Here is a 25,054-nt window from a genome sequence, read left to right as displayed (position 1 = left end):
AAACGATTAAATGAAAAAGTAAACAGGTAGGATGGGATTTGGAGGGAATGGAGGAAATACATACCAGCTGGCTGGGCATCATGGTTGTAATGAGGGGTTGGGCTGAAGGGTATGTTTTGAGCTCTATTGCACTGACTATGGGCTGGATGGCTAGTATTCTGCTGCATTACTCTATTCCTCGATAGGCTGAAAAGCCCCCACATTGTACACTACCCAGTCTCTTGATGATAGGCACCTGGAACGGCTGCAGTTTCTCCACAGTGGCTCTCCACAATCAAGGAAGAGAATCTGAGGGGCATGAGAGCCAATGTTCCCACCATCTCTGCCTCCCTTCACTCCCTGTCTCTCTGACACTTTGGCTTCTACAACTCTGCCACATGTCTGTGAACTCCATTGACCACAACATCCCTTCCCTTCTTTGTGCCCTCTCCAGCACCTACATACTCACCTTTCCATCTCTGTAAACCTGTTACCATCACATCCCTTGGGATCTCCCGTTCCTCTGACAGATCCACACTGGTACAAAGCACGCTTCCAGGACAAGGGCTGTCGACCTCTGCCAGTAAGCATCCATCTCAGAGGAAAGAGGAACAATAACTCAACCCAGCTCCCCTCCATTGCTGAGAATCTCCTGGTGAACTGTGTCTGGTGTGGTGCAATCTAGGTGAGCGCAGATTCTGTGTTTTACTAAACGATGTGTCATCAACAGGCCCAGATCCAAAGGGAATAGCTGGACAGGAAGGTAACACCCATCTCTCTTGGGCTACACCTTAAACTTCCCACACAGAAGTTCAGGGGCAAGACTAGTTTTTGTCTGGAGTGTGAATGGGGAAACTGTGCCCTGGTCAGTCAGTGACTGCACTTGGAGAAAAGAAGGGAACAGGAACCCAATGGATCCTGAGGTCAATTCATCAGTTATTCCTAGCTAACAAGCCCCTTGCTGTTGTTCAATGGGTTTGAGGGAGGATCTACCAAGTGGTGATACCCTGCCACTAGCGAACGAATGTGTCAGGAGGGGCCGGTTGCGGTAGGACTCAAGTGCAGACCAATGAATGTTCCTTTACCAGGATTTTAATAGCGGCCACAGGGGCAACAGTCTTTCAACACCAGGAGGCGGGCACAAAGACGGAATGGCAGGCGGAGGTCTTACCCAGGAAAGGCTGTCCGGCAAGGGCAGACGATTACGGGAGCGTCAGGCAAGAATCAGGTTCCAAACAGGCAGAATCCAGAAACACAGAATTCAACAATTTCCATTGGCATAGTCACTATAGCAGGCTGAAACAACTCAGTTCAGGACTGGGATGAACAGGCAGAGAGTATGAGTCGAGGCAGGGTTTAAATAGACCGGGTAATGAGCGAGTACAGAAACAGGTGGGTGCTATTGAGGAGTTAAGTGGGTAATTGGCAAGAATCCAATTAGGGAAGGGGCTGGTTCAAAGCCCACATGGCCAGGTGAAAGAAGGTAGAATTTAAGGGTTGTCATGATCCAGAGCTATCAGCAGAGCCCCTTTGACCCAGTGTCATGGCCGGATCCTGAACAGAATGATTGTTTTCTTTTTGTTTTTGCTTTTATTGTGCAGCCAAGGGAAGAGTGGCAGAAGCTCATAGAAGTTTTAGAGCAACGATGAGATTGAAGAATTGTACCCTTATAATGAAATAAGCTTGATACATCCCCAACTTAAGAGATAGAACCATAGAACCATGAAACATTACAGCACAGAAACAGGCCTTTTGGCCCTTCTTGGCTGTGCCAAACCATTTTCTGCCTAGTCCCACTGACCTGCACCTGGGCCATATCCCTCCAAACCCCTCACATCCATATACCTGTCCAAGTTTTTCTTAAATGTTAAAAGTGAGCCCGCATTCACCACTTCATCTGGCAGTTCATTCCACACTCCCACCACTCTCTACGTGAAGAAGCACCCTAATGTTCCCTTTAAACTTTTCCCCTTCACCCTTAACCCATGGCCTCTGTTTTTTTTCTCCCCTAGTCTCAGTGGAAAAAAGCCTGCTTGCATTCACTCTATCTATACTCATCATAATTTTATACACCTCTATCAAATAATCCCTCATTCTCCTATGCTCCAGGGAATAAAGTCCTAACTTACTCAACCTTTCTCTGTAACTCAGTTTCTCAATTCCCGGTGACATCCTTGTAAACCTTCTCTGCACTTGTTCAACATTAATATCCTTCCCATAATTAGGTGACCAAAACTGCACACAATACTCCAAATTCGGTCTCACCAATGTCTTATACAACCTCACCATTACATTCCAACTCTTATACTCAGTACTTTGATTTATAAAGGCCAATGTGCCAAAAGCTCTCTTTACGACCCTATCCACCTGTGACACCACTTTTAGGGAATTATGTATCTGTACTCCCAGATCCCTCTGTTCTACTGCACTTCTCAGTGTCCTACCATTTACTTTGTATGTTCTACCTTGGTTTGACCTTCCAAAGTGCAATACCTCACACTTGTCCGCATTAAACTCCATCTGCCATTTTTCAGCCCATTTCTCCAACTGGTCCAAATCCCTCTGGAAGCCTTGAAAACCTTCCTCACTGTCAACTACACCTCCAATCTTTGTATCATCAGCAAATTTGCTGATCCAATTTGCCACATTATCATCCAGATCATTGATATAGATGACAAATAACAATCCCTGTGGTACACCACTAGTCACAAGCCTTCACTCAGAGTAGCAATCTTCCACTACCACTCTCTGACTTCTCCCATTGAGCCAATGTCTAATCCAATTTATTACCTCTCCATGTATCCCTAGCGACTGAATGTTCCTAACTAACCTCCCATGCGGGACCTTGTCAAAGGCCTTACTAAAGTCCATGTATACAACATCCACGGCCTTCTCTTCATCCACTTTCCTAGTAACTTCCTCGAAAAACTATAATAGATTGGTTAAACATGACCTACCACACACAAAGCCATGCTGACTTTTTCTAATAAGTCCCTGTCTATCCAAATACTTGTAGATCCTATCTCTTAGTACTCTTTCCAATAATTTACCTACTACTGATGTCAAACTTACCAGCGTATAATTTCCCGGCTTACTTATTGAGCCTTTTTTAAACAACTGAACTACATGAGCTATCCTCCAATCCTCTGGCACCTGACTCATGGATATCAACATTTTAAATACTTCTGCCAGGGCCACTGCAATTTCAACACTACTCTCCTTCAAGGTCATAGGGCATACCCTATCAGGTCCTGGGGATTTATCTACTCTGATTTGCCTCCAGACAGCAAGCACTTCCTCCTCTTTAATCTGTATAAGTTCCATGACCTCCCTATTTGTTTGCCTTGTTTCCATAGACTCCATTCCAGTTTCCTTAGTAAATACATATGCAAAGAAACCATTTAATATCTCTCCCATTTCTTTTAGCTCCATACATAGCTGACCACTCTGATCTTAAAGAGGAGCAATTTTATCCCTTACTATCTTTTTGCTCTTAACATACCTGTGGAAGCTCTTAGGATTATCCTTCACCCTGACTGCCAAAGCAACCTCGTGTCTTCTTTTAGCTTTCCTGATTTCTTTCTTAAGTATTTTCTTACTCTTTTTATACACCTCAAGCATCTTATTTCCTCCCTGTTGCCTATACATGTTATACATCTTCTTTATCAGAGTTCCAATATCCCTCGAGAAACAAGGTTCCTTCTTCTTATTCATTTTGCCTTTAACCCTGACAGGAACATACAAACTCTGCACTCTCAAAATTTCTCCTTTGAAGGCCTCCCACTTACCAATCACATCCTAGCCAGAGAACAACCTGTCCCAATCTACGTTTTTTAGATCCTGTCTTATTCCTTCAAATTTGGCCTTTTTACAGTTTAGTACTTCAACCCGAGGACCAGATCTATCTTTATCCATGATTAAGTTGAAACTAATGACGTTATGATCACTGGAACCAAAGTGTTCCCCTACACACTCTTCTGTCACCTGCCCTAACTCATTTCCTAATAGGAGATCTAATATTGCATCCTCCCTCGTTGGTATATCTGTATATTGATTTAGAAAACTTTCCAGAACACATTTCACAAACGCTAACCCATCTAGACCATTAACAGTATGGGAGCCCCAATCAATGTGTGGAAAGGATAAGGACAGGAATTGAGAAATGTCAAGAGTAAAGGGCCAGGACATGCCTATTGAGGTGTAGGATAAACCTGATAAGTTTATGGAATCCTGGCTGTCTAGGGATATTGAAACTCTGGTTCAGATGATTAAGGAAGAACATAGCATGTATACACCAGGTACCAGTGAAAACCGTTAATGTAAAATGATTAGGAGCACTCTCAAGAGGGGAATCAAGGAGGGAAAGATAGGTTATAGATGGGTCTAAGGTAAGGATAAGGAAGATGTTCCATGGCTCTATTAAGAGTAGAGGAAAAGGTGGCCAGCAAGAAAGTAGGATCCCTTGGTGATTAGTGGGGCTCTTTTTTTTTCTTGAACTGTGGAATCGTTGGATTTTATCAAATATTTCTACTTGTTCTTTAGTAGGGTTAAACTTGTGGTTGCACAAGGAATAAAAAGAAATAAGTGAGATGCTTTGGAGGATATTCGTATTTCCATAGAGGAGTAATTGTAGTATCTTATAATGTAATAAGTTGTTACATCTCCATCCTGCGGCTTTCTGAGAGACTAAGAGGAGACATTGTGGAAGCCCCTGCAAAAATTTCTGTTTCATCGTTATCCACTGACACCGTTACAGTAGACTGGAAGGAGGCTAAATTTGTTCCATTGTTTAAGGGTAGAAAGTAAAAGTCAGGGTACAACGTAGTGGTCAGTGTAAAATCAGTAGGAGGAACTTATCTCAGAAAATCTGAGGGACAAGGTTGACCAACATTTAGTAGACCTGGACCAATTCTGAGACAGTTTTGTGTGTGGAAACTCATGCCTGTTGAAATGTTCAAATAGATGATAAAAGAGGTAGATGTGGCTGGGGTAGTGGATTATGTCATTTGTAGTTCAGCAAGGAATTTGACAAAGCTTTGTTTTACTGTGCAATGGTACATTCAAAGAGACATACATGCCAAGGTTGTGAAGGAGCTGAACAGCTCCTTCATGTGTGTAATTGTTGCCATTTGACATGATCATAATTTTACGCCGTGGGTGTTTCTCTAGAATGAAGTTTCTGTATATGTTACGAACCTTTGTCTAGGTAGTGTTATAGTCTTATTGCTGTCACTTACGGTTGAGCAAGGATCCACTGGATTGTGATACCCTGTCAGTCAGAAACTCATTGACAGGACTACATCCAGGTAACCTGCTCTCGCCAGCCCCTCCTCACAAAGCACTGTAAAGTTCCCACATGGAACATCAGAGACATTTCCAGGGTGGGACTGGTGGGAGACTGATGGAACTGTACCCCAGTCAGTCAGTGCAACAGAAGGGAGGGAAAGATGGTTATAGGAGAAATACACATTGGTCCTCAGGTCATCTCACATCTGTGGTTTGGTGACAAGACTGACTGCCATATGTGTTGTCCAAAAGTGTTACAAAAGATGGACCCCAAGGAAAGTGAAGTGCAGTCAGTGTAGGGCATGAACTGTAATGCTGATTCAAAGGTACCGCATACTGGGACAATCTGCCCACGGAAGCGAGTATGGAGTGGAAGCAGTCGGTGCCATGGTGAGAGGGAACAGCTGGGGCTTTGCGGCAATATATACCGTTGAGACTTAATCCTGTCCTTCCAATCACTGTGCTCCCCTTTGAACCCTGAACCCAACCCCTTCTCTGTCAAACCCTCCCTCCTTACCTGTCCCCTCCTCATCCCTGTGAAGCCTCTGCCGTCTACACCTCTCCTAGTCTCTGTAAACCTCTGGCTTTTATACCCCTCCTGTCCCTATGACACCTTCAGCAGCTATATCCTGTCCTGTATCTGTGATCCTCTCCAGCCACTACAGCTTTCCCCAGCTTTGAGACCCCCTACTGTCTGTAACTCTCCATCTCTATGACCTGCACTAAACCATTTCCCTTATCTGTGACTACTCCATCCCCTACACCCGTCCCCACTCTCTGTGACCAGCTGGGCCTATATCCCTCCCCGTCTCTATGACCTGCTCTGGCCTGCTCATTGAATCCTTCGAAATTGATTAAGGAAAATCTGAATAAAGGACACGATCATGTGGAAACTTGAACGAGTTGGGAGGGGTTTATCAGGTTGGGTATAGAGGGTACATTGACCAGTTGGAGAGTTTGTTTACAGAACCAGATGGGCAGGATGGTCTCCTATTGGGTCAGTCGGACTTCACTTAGTTGTGTTGTGAGGAGATAAAGGTGAAAACCTGTTCCCTCTCACCATGGCAAGTCCATCCTGATATAGCGGGACTTAATCAGGACTGTCACAGCAACAGGAAGGCATTGGGCCAAGTCAACCGGAGCAACACAAATTGGTGGGTGAATAAAGTTTCAAAACAATGTATTTTCATTTGTTAATGCAAGAGCATTATGTGCAAACGATGTTGTCATTGCCACCCTGCTAACCTGTCTGGTCCACAGGTGACTCCACACCCATAGAGGCTGATTCTACACCATTCTCTGAACTCACCAGGAAACCATTTACTTCAACAGAAGAGATGGATATTATCAGTGACTGTCACAATCGTCAGTGTATTAAAGATCAAATTACATTCAAGCTCATCATAATGTGCCCTGGTGGTGAAATCCTCAGGAACATGTCGACCAAATACTATTTTCTGTTTGGACCTGTTTATTTTCTTCCTGCTTTACTGTTAGAGACATGAGGTGGTGATTGTGACTTTTTGGAGAAAACTTTTTCTTGCTCTTCGTCTAATTTTACTTTGGCTGCTATACCTTTACGTCCGAAGAACACCCTTCCTGTTAAATTCAACCTTTTTCTCCTTCCAGGAAGCTCATCTGGTTTCAGTATTGATCATCAGGATCAGGATCTCTAAAAGCGGCGGTGCAATTCCATGCAGTTAATTTTTTGCATGTTCCAATCGAATGGTTTAAAAATTCCCCCGTTTGGTTTAGGACCTCAGTAACGAATATTAATAATCTAGGCTTCCCCAGCTATATAGTACAGCTGTCTCTGTACCTCCTGCAAGTTTTCTGATCATCATAGTGTGAAGCTCAGCCGGCCTGTCTGTCGGAAGTTTTAAGAATAACTCTTCAGGTGAGCAATGTATAATCACATTCAAATTTGCACAGAGCCTGTTGGCTCAGCAGGTTTACTGAGGAAATTTCCGCTTTCACAGACTCGTATATTGAATTTTCTCCTATTCTTACATCGACGGGTTTAGAAAAAGGGTCTACCACAGGAACTCTGGCAATCCCTACAGATCTAATGATTCCCTTTCCTTCAGGTATCTACTCAGAGGGGTACATGGACAATATAGTAGCGCCGGAATTATTCGAGACTGGTATCTCTTTATAGTCTACCTCTATACTCATTAAAGGATCCTCCAAGGGGTTAATAGAAAGTCTTAACATTGCAGCCTGCATCACCCATCCCTTGTGACCTCCCTGTTGGACATTCCTGGGCTCCTTCATAAAGTAGGGAGCTGTTCCATAGGTCCTATATCCAGGGGTATTCTGCCAAGGTCCTTGCTTTTGGTTAAATGGAAAAGAGCACTTCATTGCCCAATGCCCTCTCCTACCATAGTTTCTACAGACTTCCTGGTCTTTCTTTCTCTCTTCATTTTGGACATTCTTGGCAGGAATGGATTCTCAATATGCCTGGATTTCAATGCTTTAAAAGGGATAGAGAGGAGGGAAAAGGGTGAGGAGGGGTGGTATTACTGGTCAAGGATACTATTACAGCTGCAGGAAGGGTGGATAATGTAGCAGGATCCTCTTTCGAGTCAGTATGGGTGGAAGTCAGGAACAGGAAGGGAGCAGTTACTCTACTGGGGGTATACCATACACCCCCTGGTAGCAGCAGAGATACCGAGGAGCAGATTGGGAGGCAGCTTTTGGAGAGGTGCAAAAATAACAGGGTTGTTATCATGGGTGACTTTAACTTCCCTTATATTGATTGGCACTTGATTAGTTCCAAGGGTTTAGATGGGGCAGAGTTTGTTAAGTGTGTCCAGGATGGATTCCTGTCACAGTATGTTGACAGACCAACTGGGGGAATGCATACTAGATCTAGTATTAGGTAACGAACCGGGTCAGGTCATAGATATGTCAGTGGATGAGCATCTGGGGGACAGTGATCACCTCTCCCCGACTAGCATTATCATGGAAAAGGATAGAATCAGAGAGGATAGGAAAATTTGTAATTGAGGAAGGGCAAGTTATGAGGCTATAAGGCTGGAACTTGCGGATGTGAATTGGGATGATTTTTTTGCAGGGAAATAAACTATGGACATGTGGTCGATGTTTAAGGATATTAGGGATAAATTTGTCCTGGTGAGGAAGATAAAGAATGGGAGGGTGTAGGAACCATGGGTGACAAGTGAAGTGGAAAAACTAGTCAGGTGGAAGAAGACAGCATACATGAGGTTTAGGAAGCAAGGATCAGATGGGTCTATTGAGGAATATAGGGTAGCAAGAAAGGAGCTTAAGAAGGGGCTGAGAAGAGCAAGAAGGAGCATGAGAAGACCTTGGTGAGTAGGGTAAAGGAAAACCCCAAGGCATTCTTCAATTATGTGAAGAACAAAAGGATGACAGGAGTGAAGGTAGGATCGATTAGAGATAAAAGTGGGAAGATGTGCCTGGAGGCTGTGGAAGTGAGCGAGGTCCTCAATGAATACTTCTCTTTGGTATTCACCACTGAGAGAGAATGTGATGACGGTGAGGAAAATATGAGTGAGGTTGATGTTCTGGAGCATGTTGATATTAAGGGAGAGGAGGTGTTGGAGTTGCTAAAATACATTAGGTTGGATAAGCCCCCGGGGCTGGATGGAATATTCCCCAGGCTGCTCCACAAGTCAAGGGAAGAGATTGCTGAACCTCTGGCTAGGATCTTTATGTCCTCGTAGTCCATGGGAATGGTACTGGAGGATTGGAGGGAGGCCAACATTATCCCCTTGTTCAAAAAAGGTAGTAGGGATAGTCCAGGTAATTATAGGCCAGTGAGCCTTATGTCTGCGCTGGGAAAACTGTTGGAAAAGATTCTTAGATATAGGATCTATGGGCATTTAGAGAATTATGGTCTGATCAGGGACAGTCAGCTTGGCTTTGTGGAGGGCAGATCGTGCCTAACAAACCTGATAGAGTTCTTTGAGGAGGTGACAGGCATATAGATGAGGGTAATGCAGTGGTTGTGATCTACATGAATTTCAGTAAGGCATTTGACAAGGTTCCACACGGTAGGCTTATTCAGAAAGTCAGAAGGCATGGGATTCAGGGAAGTTTGGCCAGGTGGATTCAGAATTTGCTTGCCTGCAGAAGGCAGAGGGTCGTGGTGGAGGGAGTACATTCAGATTGGAGGTTTGTGACTAGTGGTGCCCCAAAGGATCTGTTCTGGGATCTCTACTTTTTGTGATTTTTATCAACGACCTAGATGTGCGGGGAGAAGGGTGGGTTGGCAAGTTTGCAGTGGTGGTTGGTGGTGTTGTAGATAGTGTAGAGGATTGTTAAAGATTGCAGAGAGACATTGACAGGATGCAGAAGTGGGCTGAGAAGTGGCAGGTGGAGTTCAACCTGGAGAAGTGTGAGGTGGTACACTTTGGAAGGACAAACTCCAAGGCAGAGTACAAAGTAAACGGCAGGATACTTGGTAGTGTGGAGGAGCAGAGGGATCTGTGGGTACATGTCCACAGATCCCGGAAAGTTGCTTCACAGGTAAATAGGGTAGTTAAAAAAGCTTATGGAGTGTTAGCTTTCATAAGTCGAGGGATAGAGTTTAAGAGATGTGATGTAATGATGCAGCTCTATAAAACTCTAGTTAGGCCACACTTGGAGTACTGTGTCCAGTTCTGGTCGCCTCACTATAGGAAGGATTTGCAAGCATTGGAAAGGGTACAGAGGAGATTTACCAGGATGCTGCCTGGTTTAGAGAGTATGGATTATGATCAGAGATTAAGGGAGCTAGGGCTTTACTCTTTGGAGAGAAGGAGGATGAGATGAGACATGATAGAGGTGTACAAGATTTTAAGAGGAATAGACAGAGTGAACAGCCAGCACCTCGTGCCCAGGGCACCATTGCTCAGTACAAGAGGACATGGCTTTAAGGTAAGGGGAGGGAAGTTCAAGGGGAATATTAGAGGAAGGTTTTTCACTCAGAGAGTGGTTAGTGCATGGAATGCACTGCCTGAGTCAGTGGTGGAGGCAGATACACTAGTGAAGTTTAAGAGACTACTAGACAGGTATATGGAGGAATTTAAGGTGGGTGTTTGTATGGGAGGCAGGTTTGAGGGTCTGCATGACATTTTGGGCTGAAGGGCCTGTAATGTGCTGTACTATTCTATGTTCTATGTTCTATATACTCTCATTCCATATTCCCAGCCACTCTGTATCACTTACCCCTTTCTCCATGGCTCATTGGCAGACCATTACATTCCATATTTATCAGCCCTTACATGCACTCCCTCCAGTCTTGTGCTTGCGATTCAAATTTGTTAATTTGAAGGAGTGGGTCACCTCCAGTCGAGGGCAATTTAGCAACATTTACACCGCCAATGGGTTGTTATGTTATAAAGGAATTCCTTCTTTAGATTCCCAAATAGCTGAAAATCTAGCAATAAAGTTCCTAATTGTCTCTCCCTTCATTTGCACACATCTGGCAACTTCCCCAAAATCACTGTGTTGCTTAGCTACCTCTGTAGCAGGTTGTTTACAAGTTTTTAGGCACTGTACCATTGCATTCCATGATGATGCTGATCCATCTTCTGCCCAGTCCCCTGATGGATGTATACTTATTCCAGGGATTTTCTCTTCTGCTGTCTGCCACAAGGCTCCATATATTATTCTAAGTAGGCCCCGCATGTCTCCTGCCAAGGGGGTAAAAATTTTGCAGGTCTGTATCAACCACTTGTGGAATGCCGCAGGTTTTTTATATTGGATCAGGTCCATCATGTATCATAATACAAACCTCAGCCAGGGTCTGAGGTTTTAAAATGGCCATACCTCACACTAAGATACGGGGATGCCGACCCAGCCCCTTTCCTGTGAAGCCAGCAGGCCCCGTATCCTGTTCCACCCTGAAATGAGTTCTGCTGGCGAGACCATCCCCTGCCACCATTGAGAATCTGGATCCTGCCTGTTGTCACAAGGTCCAGTATTTCTGACCTCTGCTCCCGTTCTAAGCCACACATCCCCACCCCTAGTGATTGTTCCCTCTGCTATTGGCAGTCCCGAACTGGAGACACACCCACAACAACTTCTATATGGTATGGGATTCTACGACAAGAGGGCACAAATTCAGAATTGAAGGATGTCCTTTTAGAATTGAGATTCAGAGAAATTACTTTAGTCAGAGGGTGGTAATTCTGTGGAATTTGTTGCCAGGAGCAGCTGTGGAGGCCAAGCCATTGGTTGTATTTAAGGCAGAGAGAGATAGGTGCTTGATTAGCCATGGCATCAAAGGGTATGGGGTGAAAGCAGGGAAGCGGGGATGAATGGAAGAATTGGATCAGCCTATGATTGAATGGCAGAGTAGACTCAATGGGCCGAATGGCCTCCTTCTAATATATCTTATGGTCTTATACTTCGATATAATTGGGGACGTCCGGATAAGGAGGCAGGGGAGCAACTTATGGGTTCAGTCCAGTGCCCGGGGCTGTCAGCACAGAGGGGCCCAATACACTTTCGAGGGTCTGGTTTCTTGTTTCTTAGGTCAGGCCTTTGGCAGCTGATGCCATCCTGCCACCTCTTCCCATTTATTAAAGCACCATGTCATATATTGTAAGTTGCCATTTGGATCCCCATTCCTAGCATTCGACTTTCCAGTTCTGAATTCTCTTTAGAACAAAGGACCCACTATACGACCAATCACCATAACTCCACCCATACAAATCACCAGAGAATGTTACAGTACACCTGCTGTCCTCTGTTTCCAGCCAAACCTTGTCAGCGGGTGAACCCAGGGGAAGGAAGGGGTCGCCCATGATCTGTTTTGTCTTCTTATACTTTTCCCTTGTGCACTCTTATTCATCGGTGCCTTGTCACCTCTTGCTCGAGCGAGTATAACGGAGAAGCTCAAGCTAATCCAGTCTCGACTTCTATCCTTTCGAGCAAGTCTTCAGATAGGCACACCCCAGTCCGGTCTTAACTCCTCTTCCTTGAGTGAGTCTCACGGATAGGTTCATTTAAGATCCCTTGTCATAGGGCTCCCATCCTTGTTGTTGAATTTACCCTGACTTACCGTATGTAAGGGGGTTTCTTCTTTCTTTATGTTACTGCGTGTGTTAATCAAAATGGCTTATTTGTTTTGTTAAAAGTAGTAATGCTTCTTTGTTATGATAAGTGATTTCTCTCGTAGTTTGGGTTAAAATTTACTGATAATGAGAATTGTATTCGTTTGTTAATCAATTGGGATTGAGGTTATTCCTTTTTGTGCGTCTGTAAACTAGTGTTGGCGGGCTTTTGGAGAGTCAGCGGAGTGAGAGAGATTGGACACGATGCTATAAACTCCGTGACTGAACGGACCCTGAGTGGGGGTCCAAGGCCAGGGTTTTCAGTGAGGAGAGGCGAGCATACAGACGTGCCAGGGGTTTCCTTGGTTGATCACTTCGGGTGGTCCGGAGCTACGAGACGAGGAGGTCTGAGGGGATCGAATGTTGGCCAGAAGACTTTGTTAATTGAGCTCGAATGGTTGTGCACGCAGTGGTTTGGACTTTGATAAGTTTGGCGCATTTTCTTTATTTTCTTTTTCCTTCATATATACTGTATCATTATTAATCACTTAGTTCTAGTAATATCTATGAAGTGTAATCATTTAATCGCATATGGTGTACTGTCTGTTATTTGGCGGGGTGGGGACATCACACAACATCTACACAAGCTGATTATCCAGTTTGGCAGAGCCGAAGGCTGCTCCCCCTAGACAGAACCGAGCTGAGCGACCCTGAACCTAGTCAGGGGTTTACACATCTATTACTGTAAAAGAATTTTGATCCCAATTGCTGTGAGAGACATTACTCTGCCAGGGAACAGAAATAAAGACACAGAACTCGGTATAAAGTTATCTTTTAATACATGATCATGGGCAGCCATTCCCTTAAAACCCCATCAATGTCAAATTACTTCTTAACTTTACACAGTAAATTTAGGGCAATAGCCAACAGCTAAACATACTTTACAAGCGATTTCAAGATTTACTTGTTAGGTATCAGCAAGTCTGCCAATGTCCCCGTGCGAGTCACAAAGTTAGAATTGCACATCTACAGCCAGTTCCTCTATCAGCGAGACAATCACAGAAAAAAAAATTAACAATACCTCATCACTGGCATGATCTATTTCTAGCTATTGTTCGCTAGTATGAACAAGGCAGTGTCTGCATCTTATCCTCTCACCCTCATCACCAAAGTCTTAAGCAATGCTTGAAAACAAATTTTAATTTTCTTCTTAGTATTCTTCTACACCAGGGAAACAGAGCATCAGCTGACTGGATGAAATAGGTTAATGAAATAATCACATTTACTTCGGTCCAGTCAGGAACACACACCTGATTAAGGGAACCTACCACTGGTCCATTGCTAGGTGGTGAACGCAGACGTATCCTTTGAATAATCTGAAATGTAAAGTGAAAACATGAACTGCTATGTTTTCATCTTGAAAGAATGTATACAGCATCCACTGGACTACCCTCATCAATAATCATCATATAATTATTTCAGTGAACTCATAAGATACGATATTCCCTGCACAAAACCATGTTAATTATCTGTAACAAAATTATATCCCATTCCTAAGAAACTTCTCCAATAATTTCTTTGGTCTGCAACATGCTGGATGATCCTCATCATGTGGAGGAACAACATAGGGATTTTCCTCTCCTCTGGGACTTCAGTGGTGACTAGACAGGAGAGGAAGATTGTCAGGGCCGCTCTTTTGGCTCTCTCAATAATCTGAGGTGGGTCCCATCAGGCCCTGGGGACGTCCGCCTTCAAAAGAACGAACATCTCTTTCTTGATATCAACAAGCCCACGATTACCAACAATCCACACCACATCATCAATGTTCTCCACATGCCCCTCCTTGTTGAATACTGATGCCAAGTACTCATTTAGTCTGTCCACTCCCTCCAGCTCCAGGAACAAATCCACTTTCATATCCCTAAGTATTCTTTCACTCTCCCTAGAAGCCCTCTTGTTTTTATTGTGTGAACAAAATGCCCTGGAAATAACAGACTATTTCTTGCTTCCCATTTCACTTTGAATGCGGCTTGTGACTGGTCAATGAGTTGTGTTCGGCAGTTTGATGAAAATGAGACAGGAATAGATAAAGAACTTTACTGTGACATCATCTTCATTCTGCTGTTACTGTTCATCCATATCAGCGACTCTACACAGGACATAAACATTAACTCACAGAAGGAACCTATTCCTTTTACAATACCATGACCCCTCCCTCCATGGTCAGTAAACTGTCTGGGATGTTCCACCGACATTGGGAGCACAGTGTTTGGAGGAGGGGGATGAGTCAAACATAGGTTCCTCCCCTCCCCATTTTCCCTCCCTTCAACCCAGCTGTAAGCGACCAATGCATGAATAGAGGGGATGATCATTTTCACCCTGCTGATACGAGTCAGAGCCCAGTAAGAAGCCATTCAACCTGTCAGCCTGTTGCAGGTCCATTTCAGTTCCCCACATCCCACACCACCCACTCCAGGTCCACTAAATTATTGCATCATCCTGGCACGTCATGTCCCCACATCCGGATCATTTCCAGCAAAAACTTGCTTCCTCATCTCTTCCTGTCATGTATTTGCTTTATCTCTGTGCTTTTGGTAACGAATCATTTGTCCGATGGAAGGGATTTTCCACCATGACCTGTCCTCACTAGGATTCCCTGAATCAGTCTTCTCTCTGTCCCTGTGAAGCTCCCATTCCCTGCTGGGTGTGAAATCATTTCACAGACAGTGCGAGTAGCCATGGTGTGTTCCATGGAGCACACTGCAGCCATAGGTGAGGGAGGATGCAACATTTAGCAGGTGTGTGTACAGTGTCAATTGAGTGGGAGCTTTGTCCCAGGCAGCATCCAATGTTGGAGCCACAATTACGCAGAGGGTGGGGAAATTCCTGGCACCATCCTATATGCTCCTTCTGTAGTAAACATTACACACCTTAACAGGACTCTCTTCAGACACAGTTACATAAGCGGGATACAGATACTTATACCATCAGATCTCTACCAACCAAGTCTGTCATTTAATCTTTTCCTGTCTGTCACACCCCTTGAGACAATCCCCATGCATAATCACCTGTCCAACTACCTTTTACATATTATTCTACCTGCCTCAAATACTACCCCTGGTAGCTTCATCATCCTCTGGCTGAAGAAGGTGCCTCTCATGCTCCAATTATGTCTCTTCCCTCTCACCGCAAACTTATGCCTCTCGATTTCCCAATCAGTGATATGGATGACAAAGAAGCAATGGGCCAGATGAACCTCACGGAGCAGCAAGCAGTGTACCAGCCCTCCCCTCACCTCTGCCCCAACACCCTGACCTTTTCAATCTAGTCCGGTGCTTAACTCTTCCAAACCTCAGGCTGTTCCTCACTCTTGGACCCAGCCCTGCCACTGAAATACTTCAGGTCTAGGACCCACCGCCACTATTCGGCATGTACCCGACCTTTCCAATTTGACCTGGCCGCTAAATTGTCCAAACACTGTCTCATTCCCCACACTCTGGCCTGGGGCCCACCACCTCAACTTGGCCCGCACATGCCACGCCACAACTGTCCTGCTCCTCCGAGACATCAGTTCATATTGCAGAAATGCAGTTGTACAGGATCATCTCTGAAAGGGAAGTTACTGGCTATTGATTGGAGTGATCATTTACCAAAAGGAGTGTCACTATTCATGTATTTAATAGTTTTCATTGCTTTGTTTATTGCAGGCAAGTATTGCTCACCAGCCCCTTCTTAAACCAGAACCATTTTGAGATAATCAAACTACTAGCAGCAACAATCATTTAAAGTCACTTTAATCACATTTCTTCACTATTTTCACATTTGCTTTGTACAACAGCTGAACCACTTAATCAAACCAGAGGAATTCTGCAGATGCTGGCAATCAAAGTAATCATCTGTCCTGATGAAGGCTCTCAACCCGAAATGTTGACTATTTACTCTTTTCTATCGATGCTGTCTGGCTTCTGAGTTCCTCCAGAGTTTAGTGTGGTATGTTGTTCCAAGCGTGTGTGAGTGTGTGCATGTGTTTGCCGGCAAGTGTGTGTATATGCACCTGCATGTGTGCCTGAATATGAGTGTGTGCACCTGCATCTGTGTGTGTATGTGTGTGCATGCGCGTCTGTATGTCTGTGTCTATGCACGCCTGCATGTGTGTTTGTGTGCACCCGAATGTGGGTGTGCGCACGCCTGCATGTATATCTGTGTGTGTGCATTCACCTGCATATTTGTGTGAGTGTGCATGCATGTCATGTGTGCATATTTTGCACCTCTGATTTCCTGTAAAGGTCAACATCATCAGATTTGTATGCGGCAGATCCAGACTTCATGGATTGTACATCCTGGCATGTCCAATCGTTTCTGGTTTGGTAACACTCAGATTAATCTCTTTAGTACACATTCTCTGCACATTTGCTGAAAAAGTACATAATGTTGGTGACATAATATTCCAAGTTTTCTGAGCCTTTGAACATGGACATATATCTCAAAGCATTGTACAGGACTGCATGCATATCCTCAGTTCGCACCGTATGACTCTCTGTACTGGATCGTTTGTTTATATGCAGGGTGAAGGAGCAAAGCCTGGTGGTGGACAGGGGCTGGGATTGACACAGTGTAGCAATGGTTGAGGGTGTTTGGAACCCCAGTGTGACAAGTGATGTGTTGATTGTATTTTGGTAATAATAATAAATGTTGGTTCTTTTTTAATTGCTGAGGTTGAAGTTATTGGCAATGAGAAAGAGGTCTTTTGGGTATTCCATTTCACAGCTGTTAACAACAGAGTATAATTTATGAGTGCAGGCTTCATATCTGCCTGGGATCAGAGGTAGAACTGCCCGAAGGATAGCTGAAATGAACTCCCAAGGCAAGTGCATATATGGCCAACACTTAACCATTAGATGTTCCAGGTCTGTTGTGCAGGAATCGAATGGATTTTCATGTCTGAGCGCCCTGAATAATTGACAAGGAAGCTGACTTCTCTACCTATTAACTATCCTGAAACACCATTTCACCTATCCAATGAAATGAGAAATCCTGAACCTGGATGGCACAATTTCTAGTTAAGACCCTTCATCTGGACTTTGATGATGAAGTCAACAAAAGAACTGGAAAATCCGGATCTGTTTGGAAGAACTATGGATCAAAGAGGTTCAGCCACAGACCAAGTCAAAAGTGTATCATGCTGTTGTCACTCCCACTCCACTCTCTCCTAGAACATGGATGAGAAGCAATAGCACTGATACATTCCACTGGAACCGGCTCCTCCTGTCTGATGGGCCGGCAGAGAAAGCAGTTCTCACTCATATATTATGAGAGGAGAATAGAGGCAGCAAAGACGAAAAGAGATCTGGAAAATGATGAACCACTGATGCTACAGCATCCCCACACCCGTCAACTGTGTGTAAGGAGCATGAGAATGTCGATACATACTACCTCACCATCAATTTCACCGTCTGACATGGCAGTAACCGGCACCAAAAGAAAATCTGGGACCAGAGTTTTGCTCCACTGGCTCTCATCCACCAATCCACACACAGTGGCTGCAGCATGTGTCTGTAGAACTGTCCACCATGTGGGGTGATGTTGTCCGGTCTGATATTGAGGTCTGTAGTAAACTGTGAAGGCTTGAGCAGTGTGCTGGACTCAGTAAAGTCCTACTGTTCACGGCACTTGCTGGTTCTCGTAATTCCCTTCAGTTACTTTTAAGCTTCTTCATTCTCCTCAATGGCTCCCCTAGATTTTAGCTTCCTCAATCTTACATACATTTCCTTTTTCTTCTTGACTAAACTCATCACATCTCTCAGTATCCAAAGTTTCCAATCCCTCCTCCTGATTGGAACATACCTGTCCTGTACTTTGTGCAGTTGGTTTTTAACACCATCCATGTGCCAGATGTGGACTTGCACAAAAACAGCTGTCCCCGGTTAACCCTCACCAGTTACTGCCAAATTCTCTGATATGTCCTGCTCCAATCTGATGCTCTCCTGCAAGGTCCATCCTCATCTATAAGTATCTGAAAACTTAAGGTGCAGTGGTCACTGTTCCCTAACAGTTCTCGTAAGGGATCAGTCACCTGGAAAAGAGCTTTACTTTGAAACCTTTACTCACCCTGCCATGTCCTGATGCTCTGTTTGACTTTGTCTACTGCTTCCTTGTAGCAGGGCTGCTCCTGAATCTTCTCCGATGAATCCCAAAGCATTCTCACAACCACAGTTTTAGGATTAAGCATTGCCTGGTAAACAACATCCACGGGTTTATACAGATTATCCAATGTTTCTGCTGTGTGGATCACAGTCTAGTTGTCTTCTGTGATTAAAGTAAACAGATTTCATTCACCAGGCTGTACCAATCTCTGTTTAATGCATTTATTCCTACACAACACAACTGAGTGGATGGACCTCCGAGTGACCCAGTAGGAGACAGTGCCTTTCACACAATTCTGTGATCAACCTCTCCAACTGGTCCCCAAACTCCCAACTTTAACCCTGAACATCCCCCCCCCCCCCGACTCCCTCATTTTCCAGAGGATTGCATTCTTTCTTCTGATCTTCCTTGATCACTCTCGGAGGAATCAGTGAGTCTCTACTCTGCATGATCTCTGGAGCAGGGATATTTACCTTCAGCTTTCCATTTGCTGAGTCAGGACTGTGGACACACTGACCCATGTTCCTCAGCATTATCCGTTAGACCTCAGCATTAACATAATCACCCTTCACTCTGTGCATCCCATCATACCTGTTACCTTCCTCCTGCCTGTCTGCTCCCTGCCAAAGTTGTTTAACCACCCACATTCCCCCACCCCTCCAATCAGCACAAGTGAACCTCCGGTCTGGAGATTGGTTCGTTTTCAGTTTAGATGCAACCTCTTCCTCTACTACTAGTCACCCCTTCCCCAGGAATGTTCCACTGATGTGAAATCCTGAAACACTGGCCCCTGCACAACTTCCTCAGCCACTCGTTCATCTGATCCATTTTTCTCGGACGTGGTACTGAGAATATTCCCGAGATTATTACTTTTGAGAACCTGTTTTTCAGCTTCTTTTCTAACTGCCTCTGGTTACTGCTCCGGGTCTTTTCTCTCTGTTTACCTCTGTCACTGTCATCTCCTGCTGCTCACCCTCCCTCCTGAGGATGTTCCACAGCCAGTCTCTGACACATCCCTGACCCTGGCACCTTGGAGGCAACTCAAGCACCAGTGACTGATTTTTGTTTTTTTTTTCAGTTGGTGATGAAGGCCACGGATGAAAGCAGAGCTATGGATGTTTTATACACGGAAACTAATGTTCCACATTGGAAGAACACACACAAAATGCTGGTGGAAGGCCACAGGACAGGCCTCATCTATTGGAAGAGGCACAGTCAACATTTTGGGCCGAGACCCTTTGTTAGGACAAACTGAAAGAAGAGATAGTAAAAGATTTGAAAGTGTGAGGGGGAGTGGTGAGATCTGAAATGATAGGAGAAGACAGGAGGGGGAGGGATGGAACTAAGAGCTGGATATAACACACAAAATGCTGGTGGAACACAGCAGACCAGGCAATATCTATTGGAAGAAGTACAGCTGATGTATAACACACAAAATTCCATATTGGAATCTCATTCGGGTGAATAAAATATGTGATCAATGGTTAATAAGCCATTTATTCCACTGGGATCGGCACTGTTCCTGAATATAGTTCCTATTTACATTTTTATCCAAGTAATTTATGTACACTACATTACAAGCAACAAATATATGTAGTATTGTGGATAGTGAAGAATGTTGTCAAAGAATATATTGGTATATAGATTAGCTGTAGATATCGGCAGAAAAATGGTAGATGGAGTTTAACCAGCCACATGTTGTATCTTGGGCGATCGCTTAACAAGATGATCCACAAATGAAAATGGTGTCGAAGTTCACAGATGTCTAGGGAATCTGTCCCTAGACAGTGATCCCCATTACCAACTGTTCACTACAGGGAAGGAGAGTGGACAGGGAATTGCTGCTACTCTGCATCAATCCAGCTCTTGTGAGAGAGCTAGTATGCAGGTCCAATAGGAAAATGGAATTCAGTCAGCCAGCTGTCTGAGGTTTTCACTACAAGGGCACAATATGGGAAGCTGGAATGTAATTTTAATACTCTGACACAGGTAATAGTCACTGACATTGACCCTCTCACCAGATAAACTGAATGATTTCCCTGGCCAGTTGATCTCTGTGAGTGTGGATTCACCTATCTTCTTTTTCGGTTGTCCATCGAAATCTGATGACGATGTCCACTGCTTTAACAGTGAGATCTTTAATGACTATACAGTCCTATCCTGGACCCACAAGCTCTATTGCAGGTGGGACATGTATATGTGGTAGTGGTGTTGGTCAGAGGTGGAGACCTGCTCAAGGAAAATTTTAAAGCGCCACAGGGTGTACGCCATCCCCAGTAGCACAATCTTCACCAAGATGAGGTGAATCCCGGTGGCAAGGGTGATCCCATGACAACCGATCCCACATCTTGGCTGCAGGAGGCTGCCAGGTCCCTGGTATGTTAAGGCCCGCCTATTGCACGACCCCAGTGCATTGCTTTTCTGTCAGGGTGTGTTCCCTTAGCCTTGTCTCACCAGACTTACCACAAGGCAGTGGGGCTATTTACCCATATCTGGAACAGTGGTTGATGGGCACCAGGGCATATCCACATGGTGGTGGCCTGCACGCCACATCTCTGGGGCCCACTGCTGCTCCTAGATCCCCTGTAGTTTACCCTGGGACCGTAAGTTACCCAGTTTCTGTGTGTGGCTCCGAGGAGGCACTGCAGGAGTCTTGGTGGTGAGAGGCTCTGTACTGGCAGGAGGAGGCTTACATACTCAGCTCCTCTTTTCACCCTCTGTTGAGAAGGCTGGCCAGCGGCAATAGCTGTAAGCAGAGAGTAGCAAGCAGAGAGCACTATGCAGCATACAGCATGCATCATGCAATAACTACAAGCACTACTGCACTACTGCACCAGATGCTTCACACCCATCCTGTGAACAAATACTCACACCCACACACATAGAGCGGACAGGTCTCCAGAGTGAAGGGTCTCCTCACTGCCTGTGCATCACACACGAGGATTAGCAAGAGCAAAACAATCTGTGTTGAAACCTTTACTCACCCCACCACCTCCTGATGCTCTGCTTCACTTTGTCCATCGCCTCGTGAATCTGCTCAGGGGAATCCCAGAGAATTTGCACGACAACAGTGTTGGTATCAAATGTTCCCTGGTGATTAACTTCCACTGGCATTTTCCACTAATGCAAACACTTTTCCAGCAGGATCACAGCACAGATGTTTCTACGTTTCATTCCTTGTTTCTCTGTGGTGGAATTACAGAGATTTTATTCATCACGTTGTACTTGTCTGTTTATTGTATTTATTTCCACGCCACACAACAGAGTGGAAGGACCTCTGAGTGACAAATAGGAGACTGTCCTAGTCAGGTGGCTCTGTGATCAAACTCTCCAGATGGTCTCTGAGCACTTAGCATCCACCCTGACAACCTTCTCACAACTTCCACATCTTTCCACAGGATTGTGTCTCTTCCTTCTGATCTTCCTAGATTACCTTCACGGTTTCAGTCAGCCTGTCTCCCCTGCATAACTTCGTTGGCAAGTATATTTACCCACAGTTTCCCAAGTAATCGATCAAGGACTGTGGACATCATTAGCAGGTATTGACCAAAAGCTAAAGCCAGTGAAGCGATGAGACAGGCACTTCAGTCATAGTGAGGGTTGTGGAGACAGATACATATCAGACCTGTGAAAGGAAACGGAGACATGGAGGGCTCTGGGGGCTGGGGGAACTACAGAGACAGAGAGAGGCATAGTAGCTGGAGGTGTCATGTAGATGCAAAGGGTGCGCACTCCAGCATTTGGTTTTGGTAACTCATGTAGATGTTGTTAACTGAGTCAACAAAGGTATTTGTCAGCAAATACAGATTCTCTCTAGGCCTAAACTGACGACTATTGTTGAAGGTTGATAGCAGTAACAGAGGCTTACAGAGAAGAGGATGGGGTGGAGGGTCAGGAGAGGGTTTCAGTAATGGGGTGAGGTATACAGGCTGTGAGGAGGCGTGAAGGGGCTGGAAGGGAGTAACAGAGATAACTGGTATTGGGGTGGAGGAAGTTACAGAAAAGGGAAATGAAGGAGGTTATAGAGATGGGAAAGGATGTAGGGGCTGGAGTGATTTACAGAAATAATAGCCCAGATGGAGAGCTTTACCAGGAAACATCATCGATCCCTCTGCAACCACAGATGCTGCCTGAATCCCCAGCAGATTGTTTGAGGCTCCACATTTGACATAGTGAGAGGAGACGAGAGACAGAAATCAGTGGAACCCCTAAAGATAAAAAATTCAGGTCACTTAGAGACAGAAAATGAGAGTATCTACCTGTGACCCACTGTAAGGAATTTTGAAGATCAGCAATTTCTTGAGACACTTTTTTTTTTCCCTTCCCCAGACTGTCCATCGCTCCCTTCCCTTCAATATCATCACTGTCGATCTCTTCTTCACCCGAAAGTTCAACAAATTCCACATCTTCCACTTTCATCGCCACCGAAATACATTACATTACTTCTGTGTTACCCGGCTCGTGGGGGCGGGCTATCGTCTCCCCCTGCAAATTCCATTGGACCTAGTGGCAGCTACTCAGTACGTTCTTCTTCCAACTTTTTATGGTGTTTGGCAGTTAAACTTAAAGGTGCATTACTGCCACCAACTGGACTGCAGTGTGGTGCAGATTTGGGAAATAAAAGCTGTACTAGTTCTTTATCAAATGGAAATTAAATTACCCCAAAAAGCCTTCTAGATTATAAATAATGAAAGACAATATTGTGAATAAAATTAAAGTCACTTCCATAACTTAGTAAAGTTTTTAAGTGAAAACTGTCAAACCCCAAAGCGAGTAGTGCATCCTGCATTTGCCTTTTTCTTCAACCTTGTATACTTCACATTGTAAAAGAATGTGTTCAACTGTTTCATAATGAAGACAAAACCTACACACCCCGGAGTGTTTTCCAACAAGATGCAAGGAATAATTAAGCATAGTATGCTGAATTCTAATTCAAGTAAAGTCAATTTAATTCCTTCCCTTCTTGTCTTACCCCCTTCTCCCATCTATCTAACAGCTTTATGCATTCTGTAAAGGTGTCTCTCCTTTGCTCACTATCCCACAAGTTTTGCCATAATCCACTAATTCTTAGTCCCACCAAACCCTTAGCTTCTGATTTGCTAATTGTCTATATTTGTATTATTATATTATATATATTGTCTAATTGTCTATATCCACAGATGAATTTTAGTAGCCCTTTTTGGCCAAACAATCAACCTGCTCTTTCCCCTCAACACCTTCATGCACACTCAGTACAATGCTAGGTTGTGAGTGAACTGGCAGAAAGACAAGGCAGGTATGAGGAATCGCATGCTCTGATTGGCTGAGGTTGGATGTGGGCGGCTATAAGGAATTGGGTACAGGTCAGACAGACAGGACAGGAGGAGAATTGATTTTGAGCTCAAACCTGCACACCAGACAGTCAAGCCGGGGCTGGTCTGTGTTTCTCTCAACACCTCTTCTGTCATCTTTCTCCAGGCTCCATCCAACAAATGTTTATTCCCCTGCGTGATCCATTCTCCATGTCTAGACCATCATTTCCTGCTTCCAACACATCAGTTTTAAACCACTGGACCATTATCTGTAGTTAAATCCCTTGTTCCAGATACTGATGAAAACATTGCAACATCTCTGTTGTCAAACCAGCATCTTATGTGTTTGAACAAGATGACCCCACTTTCTTCTAAACTCCAAGTTATACAGCCCAAAATGGTTGATGGCAAAACCCTCTGATTCCAAGATAAGCTTCAAGAAGCTTCCAGATTTTAACCTCAATATCTCCCTGAACAGTTGGGTCCTCAGTTTCCTCATTTGCAGACATTAGTCAGTTCAGATTGGCAAAAAGATCTCCCCCACAATTTCAATCAGGACAAGTGCAACACAAGCTGTGTGCTTAGCCCCTTGCTCTATTCTCTTTATACTTGTGACTGTGAGGCTAAGCACAGCTCCAATGCCATATATAACTTCACTGATAACACCACTTACATTGGCCAAATCAAAGGTGGTGACAATTAGCATATAGGAGGGAGGTTGCGCACACACGCACGCACACAAATCCAGTAAGCAGGAGTCATGTGGATGAAAATGCCTTCTTAATGACAGAGGATCAAGGTAACAGGAATGGGACAGTTACAAAACAGTGGTGTGCAGAACAGCATCTCTGACAACACAACGTTGATGCACGAGATGCACTGCAGCAACAGAAGACCATGAGCATTTACTCAGTGGCCACTTTATTAGGTACAGGAATATATACACATCTTAAGTACTTCATGTATTGTTCTGCACTCCTGAAGCAAAACAAGAAATTTCATGACGTATGATCAGCGATAATAAACCTGACTGGCCGCAAGAAAACAAATATTCAGGTAGTATATGGTAACATATGCACTTTGACAATAATTTCACTTTGGCCTTTGAACACCTTCTTTCATATCCACAACGCCCCCATCACAATACCCTCCACCCTTACCAGACCCGGCTCAGCTCCTCCTGTGCCTTTCCCTTCCCTTCACCTGCCACCCAGTCAATCCTTCTAAACATTTCCACCTCACCTCAACACCACAGATCTTCTTCCGTCCCAGTTACCCATCACCCGCAATCCCCCGATTGTCCAGGGGGAAAAGTCCCGCAAAGCCCCC

The 25,054-nt window shown here is 44.5% G+C and overlaps 1 long non-coding RNA gene across 1 annotated transcript; it reads right to left on the bottom strand.

Moving 5' to 3' along the window:
• Positions 1 to 13,133: 13,133 nt before the first annotated feature.
• On the bottom strand, positions 13,134 to 22,326 carry LOC132395386 (uncharacterized). Its single transcript, XR_009512601.1, has 3 exons — positions 21,419 to 22,326; positions 18,399 to 18,596; positions 13,134 to 13,666 (listed from the first exon to the last, which is right to left on the bottom strand). It is a non-coding gene; the product is annotated as an uncharacterized LOC132395386 (long non-coding RNA).
• Positions 22,327 to 25,054: the final 2,728 nt, after the last annotated feature.

This window comes from Hypanus sabinus, chromosome 1 (assembly GCF_030144855.1).
Source record: "Hypanus sabinus isolate sHypSab1 chromosome 1, sHypSab1.hap1, whole genome shotgun sequence".
In the NCBI taxonomy this organism is placed as follows: domain Eukaryota; kingdom Metazoa; phylum Chordata; class Chondrichthyes; order Myliobatiformes; family Dasyatidae; genus Hypanus; species Hypanus sabinus.
Note: the sequence above shows the minus strand (reverse complement) of the source record. Positions and strands in the feature narration are given on the sequence as shown.